Source organism: Cydia pomonella, chromosome 3, assembly GCF_033807575.1.
Source record: "Cydia pomonella isolate Wapato2018A chromosome 3, ilCydPomo1, whole genome shotgun sequence".
Lineage (NCBI taxonomy): Eukaryota > Metazoa > Arthropoda > Insecta > Lepidoptera > Tortricidae > Cydia > Cydia pomonella.
Genome location: NC_084705.1, coordinates 25,372,034 through 25,386,138, shown reverse-complemented (window position 1 = coordinate 25,386,138; position 14,105 = coordinate 25,372,034).

The window sequence follows — 14,105 nt, the reverse complement described above, 5'->3', positions numbered from 1 at the left end:
TTTTCTCAAGTATTCTAGGTACAGTAGCGCCACCTATTTATGGTTTTTTGTCGGACACTTTTTGGTATATGGAGATTTTGTTCCTTGCCTCTACCTTCCATATTATTAGTATCATAAATAAAAAAGGTAATCAAAAAGGTCAAAGAAGGTTTCATACTATGAGGATGTATATTCAGGAGGCAGGAGGCTGCTCCAAAGTAAAAAATCTTAATTTGTTAATTTCTTCGTAACCGCTACACCGGTTGTTATGCTACTTCGTATACTGGTTCTAAATACCGTAATGTATATTTATAAACTTTACGGCTTTGTCCACTGGCTAGAAACACACTGTATACCGGACTTCCCCATATTGACCATAAGGTTTTTAGTCAAACTTATTATACTATTCTTTGACTGAGATTTTTGCAAACGAGTAATTGTGCGCAGTATGCTGTTCAGAACGTTAATACTTGCTCGATGACTTTAATGAACATAAAACCAACTTTTAAGATTTGAATCTAAATGATTGAAGCTCAATTTGCATTTAACCGGGTGCATCCTTGTGCAACTTAGCGCCGTTAGTTCTGTCTTCACTTCGCTCTAAATTACTTTACTAGCGCGATTGTACTACTAAGAGGCGTTCGAAGACGCCATTCAGGATGTTTAAATGATAAAATTCTATCACTGAATATATAGGTATGTGCATATTAGACCTTACTACGTCTTCGTCTTACTTGTTTGTATTACTAATGAAATCCATAATTTTATTTGCACAAACTTCAAAAATTATGTCAGATTCTTCATTTCTTCATCCTTCTTCTTCTTTTTTTCTTCTTTTGGTTCTTTATTTGCCATAATTTCATATGCCTTAATTCTTATAATCATCCATTTTAATTCCATAATATAATGTTTGCTTTTCTTAATTTTAACTGCCCTAAGTAAGTATCATTTTCCATAAAACGCATTTTAAAAACTCACTGTATTTTTAGTTTCTATGGAAACATTTATTTCTTAATTCTGAACGAATAGTAATTTATTCATTTATGTTTAGCACACGTTTTACGTAGAGTCAGACCAAGATAAGTTGGCAGCGATTTGATAGCCCAGCCCGAGCAAATATTAAGTAAACATCATAATTTCAAAGAAGTTTGACGTTTATATTAACACTTGCACACTCGGGGCTGTCAAAATCGCTGCCGTCTTATCTTGGTCTGACTCGAACTATTTTATATCCCTATGTGCATCCGTATTCGACTTCGGGAATATAACTTATGTAATATAAACCAATTAATAAGAAGTTTTTTTTATGAACTCAGGCCTTTAAAACATTGACAATAAACAATGAGCTAAATCAGGTTTTATTTGGACAGCCTGGCATAATTCCAAGCACTGGCAGATCAACGAAATAAGGAAAAACTATAAATGGACACCCGAGAAAGAATATAAAGAATAACGGCTACAGGTGGGTAAGAGATCTCCCCAAAAAAGTTATGAGACGGCCACCGACACGAAATAATAGATATAAGTTTAACACGAAAAGGGGTACAGGTGTTAAACGAATGTATTATATGGTTACCCAATTGCAGTACCCATAGTCATCAGTTTTCAAGCTCCTAAAAAGGAGTGGTAGGTATAAAAACTTAAAAAAATGTTAAACCGAAATAGATATATGCCATACACTAAAGAACCGCTTCGATATTGGCTTCGGCCACCTGGACTTGGACACTTTTTCTTTGGTGTATGATATTTATTTCAGTTTATAATTTATATATATGTACTAATGTGACTACTTAAAAAATAATAAATATTTGTTTTTAATATTTTTAATTCTTAATCTCTGATTTTATGTCCTCGTATCCTTCAACTCGATGTAAGGTTAGATATTTTTGTTAGATTACCTACCACTTTCTCAAGAGAATTTAGACACAAAGTAGAAAAAAATAAATCTATCAAGCTAGAATCGTTGAAAGCACAAAATTTCAAATAATATAAATGAAAAATTGAACCACGTTTAGTAGGTAACCAAGTTACTTTTTATGTATCCGTATTTATAACGTTTAAAGATTCTATTTAGATGGACTGAGACCAATGGGAATCATAAAATTCATTGATGTAAGTAAAAGGGGTAGATATGTGACGTTAATAGTTGACAAAATTAAAATCTGGTCCAGCACCCACTCATTTGCAAATACTACACACCATTATAATGTACATGTGCACAACGAGCAACAAGGATAACCAAATATAGTTAACAGTGTTGCGCAAGCGAGATCCCTATATTCTGCGTATTCCTCGAGGTGCAACAGAGAAAAACTATAATAACGTTATACAAATGTGTAGGCGAGACGTACATACTTCTTACATTGTCGTCTTAAAGTGATATTAAGTCATTTCGATTTTTAAAAAATATCAATGATTTGATATTAACTAATCTTAGACCGTCTCTCTCAAGCAAATATCTGAGCGAGCGAGTTACACTGAGATTAATATCAAATTATTGACTATCATATTTTTAAAGCATGAAATTGACCCTTGTTTTTTACTTCTGAAACCCTGGTCGACTATTCACTATGTTCAACTAACGTGTCGCCTCGAGAAAACCAGTATAACGATATGATCTCAGTTGATAGGGATCTCGAGGTTTCACTTCTGATGTTTTTTCGGAAAAGATAGGTACGCTTGACAAGAGATAATATTGTAATCACTGGTAATTCGTAGTTACTCCTGGTATTTATATATTCCAATCGTTCACCGAGAGCACGACTCAAAGAACCAATATAAAAGTGTGAACCTTGTTTATTCATAGTTACGATACGTATACGGATTCACTTATATTGGACAAGTTGTAAGTCATGGGAATAAGCGCCTTCAACGGCGGTCTTTATTAGGTAGCGTCAGGAAACAAATATTTATAAAATATATACGAAATTAAAATAAATAGGCACTTTATTTATTTTATGGAAAACAATAAAATATGCAAAACCGTATGTATTTTATATGTAAAACCGATAGTTTATCTATACAATTAAAAAAAATATGTGTAGAGGGCGGTATAAAAAGGAAAATTATAATGTATGGAGAGAAAAAAATTGTATCAAAAACGAAACCGAACATCATTTTTAATTTTCACAATTCAATCGCTAGGCATTTTCACACCTGCAGCTCGTTTTAAAATAGAAATAAGTGAAAGTTTTTTCTCTAAACATAATAGTTTTCATTTTTTTAACGTTCATACTCATTTTTAGTTAAAAAAATTGCAAAAAGTTATATTTTTTTAAATCATTCCCTATCGAAGGCGAAATTAGCAATGTCCCATTTTTCTCGATTTGACTGATTTGAGACGGCAGCGTGCCCTTACATTAGAATGTTCGATTTAAAGTATTCGCTCTGATTTTCATCGTTTTCATTTTCATCACCTTAGTTGCTCTACAAAGAGGACAAATTAAAACAAATAGTCAAACGGTAAATACATAGTTAGGGAGTTTCGTTCTGTTCATCATCAGCAGTTCCACTAGACTAATTGCCAGTTTTTGGGTGAAAATGCTTACTTTGTAGACAAAAACTACAAAAATCACTATAATATGTGTACCTATAAGATTTTAAGTGTTCCCTTAATTCTTCATGGATTCCATCATCAGAACTTTGAACCCGGGACGGGACCATCGGCTTCATAGGCAGGGTCACTGCCCACTAGGCCAGACCAGTCGTCATACATTTTACTTGACAAATAGAGATGATTATTATTTATTTCTTTTGTTTATGATAAAAGGAAGTAAATAAATAGGTTAAATTTGATTGATTTAATATCTGTTCTAAATATTTTTACACAGTTTTCAACATACATAAATACATCTTAAAACTACACTATAACTCGCATATTAAAATTGTAAATCCAAGCTCTGGTTAAAAATGTTGTCCATAGTTTTTCTATTGTTGTACAAGTACTATTTAGTAATTTTTGATGGACTATTACCGATATTTGGGTTTCAAGTTAATGCAAGATATTGTTTTAAAAATACTATCAGAAAAACTGGATTTTTGGTTAACAACCGGTTATTCGTATATTAAAATAAAAACCGGTTACATTCTATAGTTTCAAGGAATAGGAGCACATGATTTAAAAAGTTGCATATTTATAAAAAAAATTGCTGACTCTACAATGCATGAAGCGGGCATGCCTACTTGACAGTCTTGACACTCGGATAAACGTGTTTCTCACATGGGTAATGCATTATTTAGCTGTCGCGCTCACTCAATAACAAGGAAATTTTTAATATTATTTAGAAAAAATTATGTTTTCAAATGTTATAACAGTACTTACGAATGAAAAGTGATACCGTGAGCTTTGTTTTTGTGCTTGGAGCTATTGAAGCACTGGAAAAGGCGCAACACGGCATTCTTTGGCAATATTTTATCGAATTTGACGACAATGTTGACACTTTAGCGTCACCCGTACGACTAATTCAATATAGGTCCCGGAACCTATATTTTGTGGCTCACGATCGAGCGCCTGGTACCTCATCTACCCCTATTACGTACATCAATGATAAAATTCTAAGAACGTTTATGCCAACAGAAATATCCCTTATAAACGCGATATAGCACTTGCAAAATGTCGAATCTGCCTCTTTGCGTAAGCAGAAGTCTGTAGTTAGTTTTCAGAGAGGATTTACTATGAAGAAACTTGTAGAGCTTTTGTCCATCGATTTGCGTTGAATATTGAAACTGGAATTAAATTAAGCTCCACATTTCAGGAATTTCACGATTTGGTTCAATGGTGAATTTCATTATGAACAGAAATTAACTTGTATCATTTCCATTTACATACGTATAAAATGTGTATGTAGTATGTTTTGTACGATGATGTATATGTTTAATATTCTTTTAATACACGGCCCGTTTGAAAGATACGTCAAACTTTTGCTAAATATACGATATGGATTGGATATGTCAGGTCAGTGTCAAAAGTGACGTTTCCTCAAACAAAAATCTTTTCACTCTGACATTTGTTTTAAAGTATGTTGCACCAATTATATTGAATTGATTTTTCGCATGGTAGTAGCTTATACTATTTGGAGTTTATGTGATTTTTTCCCATCAGTGTACCTTTACAAATACTTGTTGAAAAGAGCTGTCAAAAAATCTCTGACATTTTAATCATTATTTTTTCAGGGAATTAAAAATTTTAAAAAAATCTGAATTATACTCCTACTCATTCTTTGTAGCTATGATTTGGTTTGATTGCTCTACCTTATACAGTTCAGAAGAAAAACAACTTTGAAGAATGTGTCCATAAAATGACGTTATTGATATTATCTCGGTGATTGTTCAAGATATGGGGCTGGCAATATTTTGCTTTAATATTTATTACTATATTACTTAATGCATACCACCATCCAAGTTTCACGCCGCTGCATTTTTGACTGGCGGGCAGGGGTTCACTAATTTGTATATTTTGTAATTACAGCAATGGGCTCTCGGGTGCCAACTAGGCGCTTCTGGCAACCCTTGGACGTACACGTTGCCATTTTATTTTCGTTAAAATAGGCCGTGCTAATTGGGTCATAAAGAAAACGTAGTTACTTCGGGGTTATTAGGATAAAATGTGTTCCAGTCATAATCTTCATATGTCCGTAAGGTCCTCATGTATTAAGCTTATTGTTTGTTCGATTTTGTTCACTGGATTAAAGTATAAAAAGGTAAGTAATTTACGAAATAATAAAATTTTATACCAAGTAATAATTTATTCATTAGTTTCATCATATCGACTACCGTAAGGCTCAAAGGGCTTAAAGGACAAAATGGCGAAAATTAGTTACTTATACTAGTTATACTAAGATTTCTTTTTTTCTCCGTCGAATGATATATTTGACGTCTCTATATTTGAAAAAAAAATACCTATTACGACCTACGAAAAAAATGTGCTTGAACTTAATTTTCCAACGCGTTTTGCAGTATGCGATCCACCAATTTACATAATAGTAAAAATCATAATTAATTTGCTTGTGTTATTCTAACCTGCTACGTGTAGTTTAGTGGAAATCTAAAATATCGTATAACGTTTAAACATATGTAAAAGTGTTGTTTATTGTATACAAAACAAAATGACTTTAAATATTAAACTATAAAAAATATTGTTCGAGTAGAAAACATAGTTTTTTTTATTTTAAGTACAGCCAGCTTTAAATACATAGTGATGGCCAAAGTTGCCAAATACACCGTAGGCCGCGTGTATACGTCCGTTAAAAAGGCAATCTGTGTAAGTATATCCTATCATATTTTTTTATAAAAAAAAAAAGAAAGAAAGTCAGCTAAAGAAACCAGAATGTCCCAGAAAGTACCAATATAGCTGCAGCCAACTGGAGTTCATTAACAGCGTATTCGAGAAAAGAGCTGTCGGATCGAGAACGCAGGATTGTGAAGTGCCAGTGCAGCGATAAGTCCCGCCAATCGGGGGGGATTAAAATAAAATGGCGGACACCAATTAGGAGGAGATTATGAGATATGCTGGAAATATTTTTAAAAGGAATTACATTGCGGATAATTTACGGCAAAGCTACATGGGTGCCACTTATGGCAAAACGACTTATGGACACGATTTTTTTTGACCCTACCCTTGTTCCATATTTCGTGAAATCAACCAGAATTTTATGATATCATAGTGATATCACGTGATATCAATGGATTGAATAAATACAGGTTAAAAAAACCGGTCAAGTGCGAGTTCGTTTTACTCGCGCACCGAGGGTTCCGTACAAACTTTGCATTATCTCGTGTCACTATAAAGGCGAAAGACTTTTGAACAGAAGTACCTATTCTAAGTATAATTGTGTACAGCGCCATCTATCGACAAATTGTCTAACTAATTTACGCGATGTGAGGCACGTATATTGGTTTTTCGAGGATAATTCTCTATCATAACAACCGAATTCAAAAATTGATCTCTTATTTGAAATAAAACCGGCCAAGAGCATGTCGGGCCACGCTCAGTGTAGGGTTCCGTAGTTACTCTACTCTTCCGTCACAATAAGCTAAACTGGAGCTTAAAGTATAGTAAATTGTTAACCAAGGAATGAAACGATACCTTTCACCCGAGTTAAACAAATATGCAAATTTGCATAATCAGTACCTAATTAAAGTAAGTCTTTTTACTATGAAGGGGAAACTTTTTGGGATAACTCAAAAACAGCTAAACTGATCTTGTCCGCTATAGTTTTCATTTAATGTCTTTCTTAAGCTCTACTTCCACGATTTTTTTCATATTTTTTGGACCTATGGTTCAAAAGTTAGAGGGGGAGGACACATTTTTTTTCTTTCGGAGCGATTATCTCCGAATATATTCACTTTATCAAAAAATGTTTGTTGAATACCCCTATTAGTTTTGAAAGACTTTTCCAACGATACCCCACACTGTAGGGTTGAAGCAAAAAAAAAATTCACCCGCACTTTAGATGTAGGGGAGGTACCCTCAAAAAAATTAAATTTTTAGAATTTTTTTGTACGACTTTTTCGGCTTTATTGATTTATATATCCATGCCGAATTTCAGCTTTCTAGCACTAACGACCACGGAGCAAAGCCAAAAGCAAAGACAGACAGACAGACAGACAGACAGACAGACAGACAGACAGACGGACATGGCGAAACTATAAGGGTTCCTAGTTGACTACGGAACCCTAAAAAGGTGTATTTAATGTAATTACATATAAATTTCGTCGGTAAACTTCGGAGATAAGGAGAGGAACGGTATTTTGTGTTTTCATATTTTCCTTCAGAAAACTTTTTTATCCTCTATGAAAAAAAATGTTTTGGAATGTACAATTTGAGCTCTTTCATATGATACCCCACTTGACCTAGTCACTACTTTGAAATTTTGTCCCCTTTTCATATTGGGCATTTTTTATAGTTAATAAAAAAAATACTTTCAATGTGTCTGGGTTAGCGTTGTTCATAACTATTCCAAATATCAAATCGATAGCTTAAGTGGTTCTCGAGATACCTATTTAGTAACGTGACGGACAGACAGATAGACGCACGGACGGACAGAGTCGCACCATAAGGGTTCCTTTTGTACCTTTTTGGTACGGAACCCTAAAAAGTACAGGGTGGGCAAATAAGTAATTTTTATTTTACATTTTAACTATATTAAGTTCAACGAGCGTGCATTGAGCGGTGGTGGCCGAGTGGATATGACGTCCGACTTTCAATCCGGAGGTCGTGGGTTCAAATCCTGGCTCGTACCAAAATAACGTAAATAATAATGATGTATTTCATCGATGAAGTTAAAAATAGCGTACCTACTGTTATTAGAAAAATGCGCTCGTGTACGGAATTTCCCGCAGTCAGTTTTTATTATAAAATAACTGAACACTAATGACTCTTGAAATTGTTAGAAGAACTAGTAATAGATAATTCTAACTTACTCATTCCAATGAAGAAATACTACTACTGGTATCCTTAGTAATTACCTGTAGATAAGATTTTCCGAGAAAATGGCTCGCGTCCAAATATTACGTATAGTGTCGCTATCAGATGTACCGGAGCGGCCAAGGGGTCATAAATAACTGAACAACCCTCTATAGCCAAGGTCCGGTGGCTCACATGCACCAAATTCGTTTCCGGTCTGAAAGTGGTCCAGCGGCAAAGTTGAGCTGGTAGTAATTTTTCGCCAGATCTCCAAAGAAATTGACGATTTTTTAAAGCGTGTTCTCTTTTGTCGCACAATTAAGGCTGTTCAGCAACCCGGGAAATGTCCGATATTTAAAAATATAAGGGTTGATTTAGCCCCGCTACCCCGCAGCTAGACTTGCAGTGCTGAATTAGGGTACAATAGGAGGAATATCAGACAAAACAGATTGCCTTAAATATGTACCAGCTCTCCATCTAATATCGGCAGAAGTGATTGCAGACGATCGTCCGTTTAGGCTGTCGTCCGAACACAAATTGACCCATTACTATTTAGACGCGTACAGTGAGCAATGGTATATGATAATATAATCTAAATATTACAAATATACAGTTCGGGAGGAGATCTGAGGAATTTCTAACTGAGAAAGCGAGAGGGCGCGCGCCGCACCGTGCACTTGGATCCCCTGGATCTCTATAGCGTGAATTGGACTTTACAGTCTTAAGTACTTGTCTGTACACTTAATTTGAAAACTTCATTGTAATATTAAATTTGTTAAAAATACACCTTTTTCGATTCAGACAGACAGAAATTGAGGCAAACTTAGAGGTAAGTTTGGAAAGCAGCCAAGCTAACAAGAGGTCGCTCAGCATTTCGTATCGTATTCTGTCCACCATTGTCTTCCAGATAATTGGCCAGCACTTGCCAATAAAATAAAGGAGATAAAAGTATAGGTACAATCAGCATCAATAGTACCCACCCGCGAATACTTTTCCAATTAGAAATATACTCGTATCTCGATAGTTTGGGTTCAAAGGTATTTGTAATAATTTAATTGTTCTATATTATATATAAACATATCTCTTTTTGTTGAGTTTTGTGTTTTGAGAGAATACGCTAATAATAATATATAAAATAGTACATTACGATACAAGTGCGAAAAATAGGAAATTCGAAACGAGTGGCGATAAATTAAAACACGACCGAAGGGAGTGTTTTAAATCGACACGAGTTGCGAATTACCTATTCGCACATGTATCGTACAACGTTTTACAGTACATATGGCCCTTTAAATGTTCGACACAGTAACGTAATATGCTACTTCTCGCACTAGTGCTATAAAGTAGCCCCATATGTACTGTAATTTAGATTTTTGATGCGTAGACTAATCCGTTATTTTATTACTCTTGATCTGAACGTACCGCATGGTTCCGGAGGTAGGTACCTACTGTTTCAATTTTTTCTCAAACATGGCCATATGAAAACAAGACAGTATGTTCTGTACATACCTATGTACACTAACAAACGATGACGATCGGTATGCAAAACTAATTTTCGTATTTTGTGTAAGTACCTAATTATTTTAATTTTAAACATTTTAGGTACTTTTCACAATTGTTTTAAACTATTTATTGACAATAACAATATACATAATGGATATATACAGATGATTACTATAACTAGCTTATATCTAAAATAGGCCCTTGAGGCATTGTACCAATTTAAGTACTATAAAATGTGATACTTACCTTTAATTAGCCAATGAATTTCTCTATATTTTAATAACCCTTTGTCTGATCTAAATATCCCTTAGTTGTGAGACCTTGTGCCTACTTCAAAGTTCAAATAACACTCTGTATTATCTCTCTATTATTCGTTGTTTAATATTAATTCTAAAAATATGCAATAAACTGAAACTTCAAAAGCCCGGCGAGGTTTTCAAATTGGCTATGTTATACAACAACATAGAATAATTTAGAAACCTATGAATATTAATTTGCCGCTTCTCTACTTAATTAAAGTACCGATAACATGATGTTGTGGAAATTCTTGCTTCCTGTGGCCTACTTCGGGGTGCGAATTATTTTGCTCGGAAATTCGATACGCACCTCTAGGCGTATTCTGACTGTAATAAAGTTAGTTGGGCAGAGAGGAACTATGGGGCAAGATAAACACTTGTAGGGAAAATAATCAGTCAGAGATACTTAAAGATATTAATAACAAAAATGAATGATACTACTAAATTTAAAAATACTTACGTAGAAGGACTTTCTTATACGGTTTTTCTTGGCTTAGCAAAATAATGTATGTTTCTGTTTGTTAGGTGGGCAAAAAGGAACTATGGGGCAAGATAAACACTTGTAGGGAAAATAAACAGTCAGAGATACTTAAAGATATTAAAAATGGAATTGAATGATACTACTAAAAATAAAACTAACTTAAAAAATACTTACGTAGAAGGACTTTCTCATACGGTTTTTCTTGGCCTTAGCAAAATAATGTACGTTTCTATTTGTTAAACTACAAGTTTCTGTTTGACCCAGTGGTTGACTGGCAGAGAATTTGCATTAAGTCTGGCATTAAGTCCGCCATTTGTACAATTTTATATCGTACAATAATGTTTGAGTGAAATAAATGTTTCTCTTACCCCACCTAACCTTAACATTTGATCTGGATTTGATATTGACATGATCAGTCAGTGTCAAAAGTGACATTAATTCTTCAACTAGTGACGTCACTTTTGACACTGACAGATCACATAACAATTCCAGATTAAATTCATAACCTGTTATTACAATCAGAATACGTCTTCTACCCTACTGCCGCCGCCGTTCTATATTTTATCATTAGAATAAATAACAATATTGCGGAACCAAAAACCGCAGACGATAATTATGAAAACATTAGAAATGAAATCGCGTTTGACAATATAATATTGTAAATATTATAGGACTTTCGTAATACACAAATTTATCACGCCCCACAGTAAGCTCAAGAAGGCTTATGTTGTGGGTACTCAGACAACGATATATATGATATACAAATACTTAAATACATAGAAAACACCATGACTCAGGAACAAATATCTGTGCTCATCACATAAATAAATGCCTTTAGTACGATTCGAACCCAGGACCATTAGCTTCGTAGGCAGGGTCATACCGACTAGGCCAGACCGGTCGTCAAAATAAAATATTGGGATTAAATACCTAATTCTCCTTATTATTATGTACACCAAACCCCAGAACTGTAAAACCAGCAACATGCTGAGATGAGACCATCGTGGCACTTTCTCCTATTTATACGAATAAATTTTTTCTATTATATTATAAACTAAAACTCACATCTTTTAAGTAGCCTGCATTCTTTGACAGATCAAAGGCAACAGGTTGCCAGCATTGCCACCATAAGGATTAGAATTATTTTTATTAACTGTAGTACGCATACAAACCACGCATTTTTTGTAAATTTTTTTGTTCTCTGTTTGCTTGCTCCCTCTACTTTGCGCGATCAGCCGATCACCATGAGCGGGTCGTGTCTTGTTTGTCGAAGTACAATAAATGAGTAAAAGTGAGCTAGCATTTTAATATACAGTCCACCAAATGGGAACCCACTTCAACAGACTTCCAACGATGAACAGATGCCAGAAGACGTCTGATGGATCCAGTAATAAGAGATATTAGCTCCCCGTCTATTAATTTCTTGCGGTTTCAGTCTTGCAAGTGCGTGCTCTTTTGAAGCATGCCGTACGTTACACTTCTTGCTGTTCCGAAACCGCAAGAAATAATCGCAGTGCGTTCTAAGCCTAATACGATTCCAGTGCTATAACAAGAATTTAAAATTAAATATTTATTCGAGAATAGCCCTGTAGGTGTACCTACCTACATTAATGTCTGCGCCCTTCTTGACTACGAGAGATGTGAATTCATTTACCTAAAAGCCCTTTTAATCCCACGCATAAAATACGTAGGTAATAAACCGGCAAATAAAACATGCTCGGAGCTGTCAACAAAATAATAAAAAAGGCTACGTCGTAAGAATACAAAAAAACATCTCAAGTCTAGCAAACGTTTACGCTACCTATAAAAAAACATTGTACCCAACTAGGTCATAAAGCGTAACTTTTAACGTTAATTTCGTTAATGATTCGTTTTTAACGGGACAACTCTAGCGCAACGGGAAATGGCGGGAAATCGAGAAACTTTTTACACTTCTAAAACGGTTTCCTATTGCCAATAACAAAGGAATATAGTCTTTATTCTAAGCCATTTAAGGCTTTATTAGTACACTTTTTAGGTGGATATTGGACGCAAATAGATGTTGGGTGGAATTTTATGAAAGCAACACTGTTTACACACAGCGTTGAATAGTTGGTGCTATTAATTAGCCTGTAGGTATTTTGAATGCGGCAGTTTGCAAAAGTTCCGCTATGAAATTATTATTATTTTCAGAGAAGTAAACGAGTATAATTAAAATAAGACTAAGTTTCTCCCATTTTGAACCAGTTTGTAAAAAAGTTGGTATTTATTTGTTTAATGAATTTATTAGCTGGCCAGTCTGCACCCGCTACACTTTGTATGCGTAGTAGTCATTAAATTCGTTAAAATTTTAAACTCAAGTTTCACCCCGCTTATAGTTGAAGTTCCAAAAATCTTTTCTTAGGGCCACTTGCACCTTCCAGGGTTAGCCACTAACTCGAAGTTAACCGTTAACACGGTGAAATTTTACTGTTAACTTCAAGTTTTAACCGGTTAACCCCGGGTTAGTGGGATAGTGCAAGTGGTGCTTAGTGGAGCTATACAAAGCCCGTGCGTTATCTGTCAGTGTCGCTTTGTATCTGTCAGTACATACATCTATAACGAATCTGTTTTAACTAATCTTTGACGTTTTAACTGAGTTAAATCGTTACAGTTAAACTTCAAATATAAAAATATAACTTAATTATTAATTATCAAAACGTTAACAAAAAAGTTAAGTTGAAAAAAATACAGTCTGGCTAGCCAATTTTGTGAGTAGATAGAGGCGGTTGAAAACTATTGGCAAGAGCTATCGATCTCTCCTACAAATTTTTCACTTCGCGCATTTTTTCTACTGACAAATTAGTTTGCCAGGTCATGAGTATTCATTAAATGGAACTGAATCGATAGTATTTATTTATACTTAACCTTTTGCTGAATGCAAAGTATTAAGGGTTTAATTACATTGTTATCCTTTACCAGTCAACCATTAGCCATTTAGTCAAACAGAACCATATTTGGTGTGCTCCGAGCTTAACTTATTACTTTACATTGTACACGAGTAGTTGGACCGTATTTAACATCGTTATTGCGACCTCATTCAACAATATCTCTTGGAAAACTAATTACTCGAGGTAACTAAAGTTACCAACTCACTGGAAATAGTTTTGTTAGATACTAAATAATTACACTGAAAGAAATGTTTGCATAACTGTAACAAACATTTTGGTTACTGTTTACACAAAAATTGGGACTTGCGAACTATGTGTTATATGTTACAAAACCGTGTTTGGCTATCAGTGTTCAGGTATTTATTATACACTACAAAATAAGTTTTGTAAATTTATGCAAAGTTTATTTTCTTATAACCATAGTTTAGTTATTTAGTAAAGTTACAAAACCAGTTCGGCTATTTATTTTTTTCAGTGTAGTCTTGTAACTTAGCTTACATTCAGAGACATCCTACACACGTATCTTCGAGAAA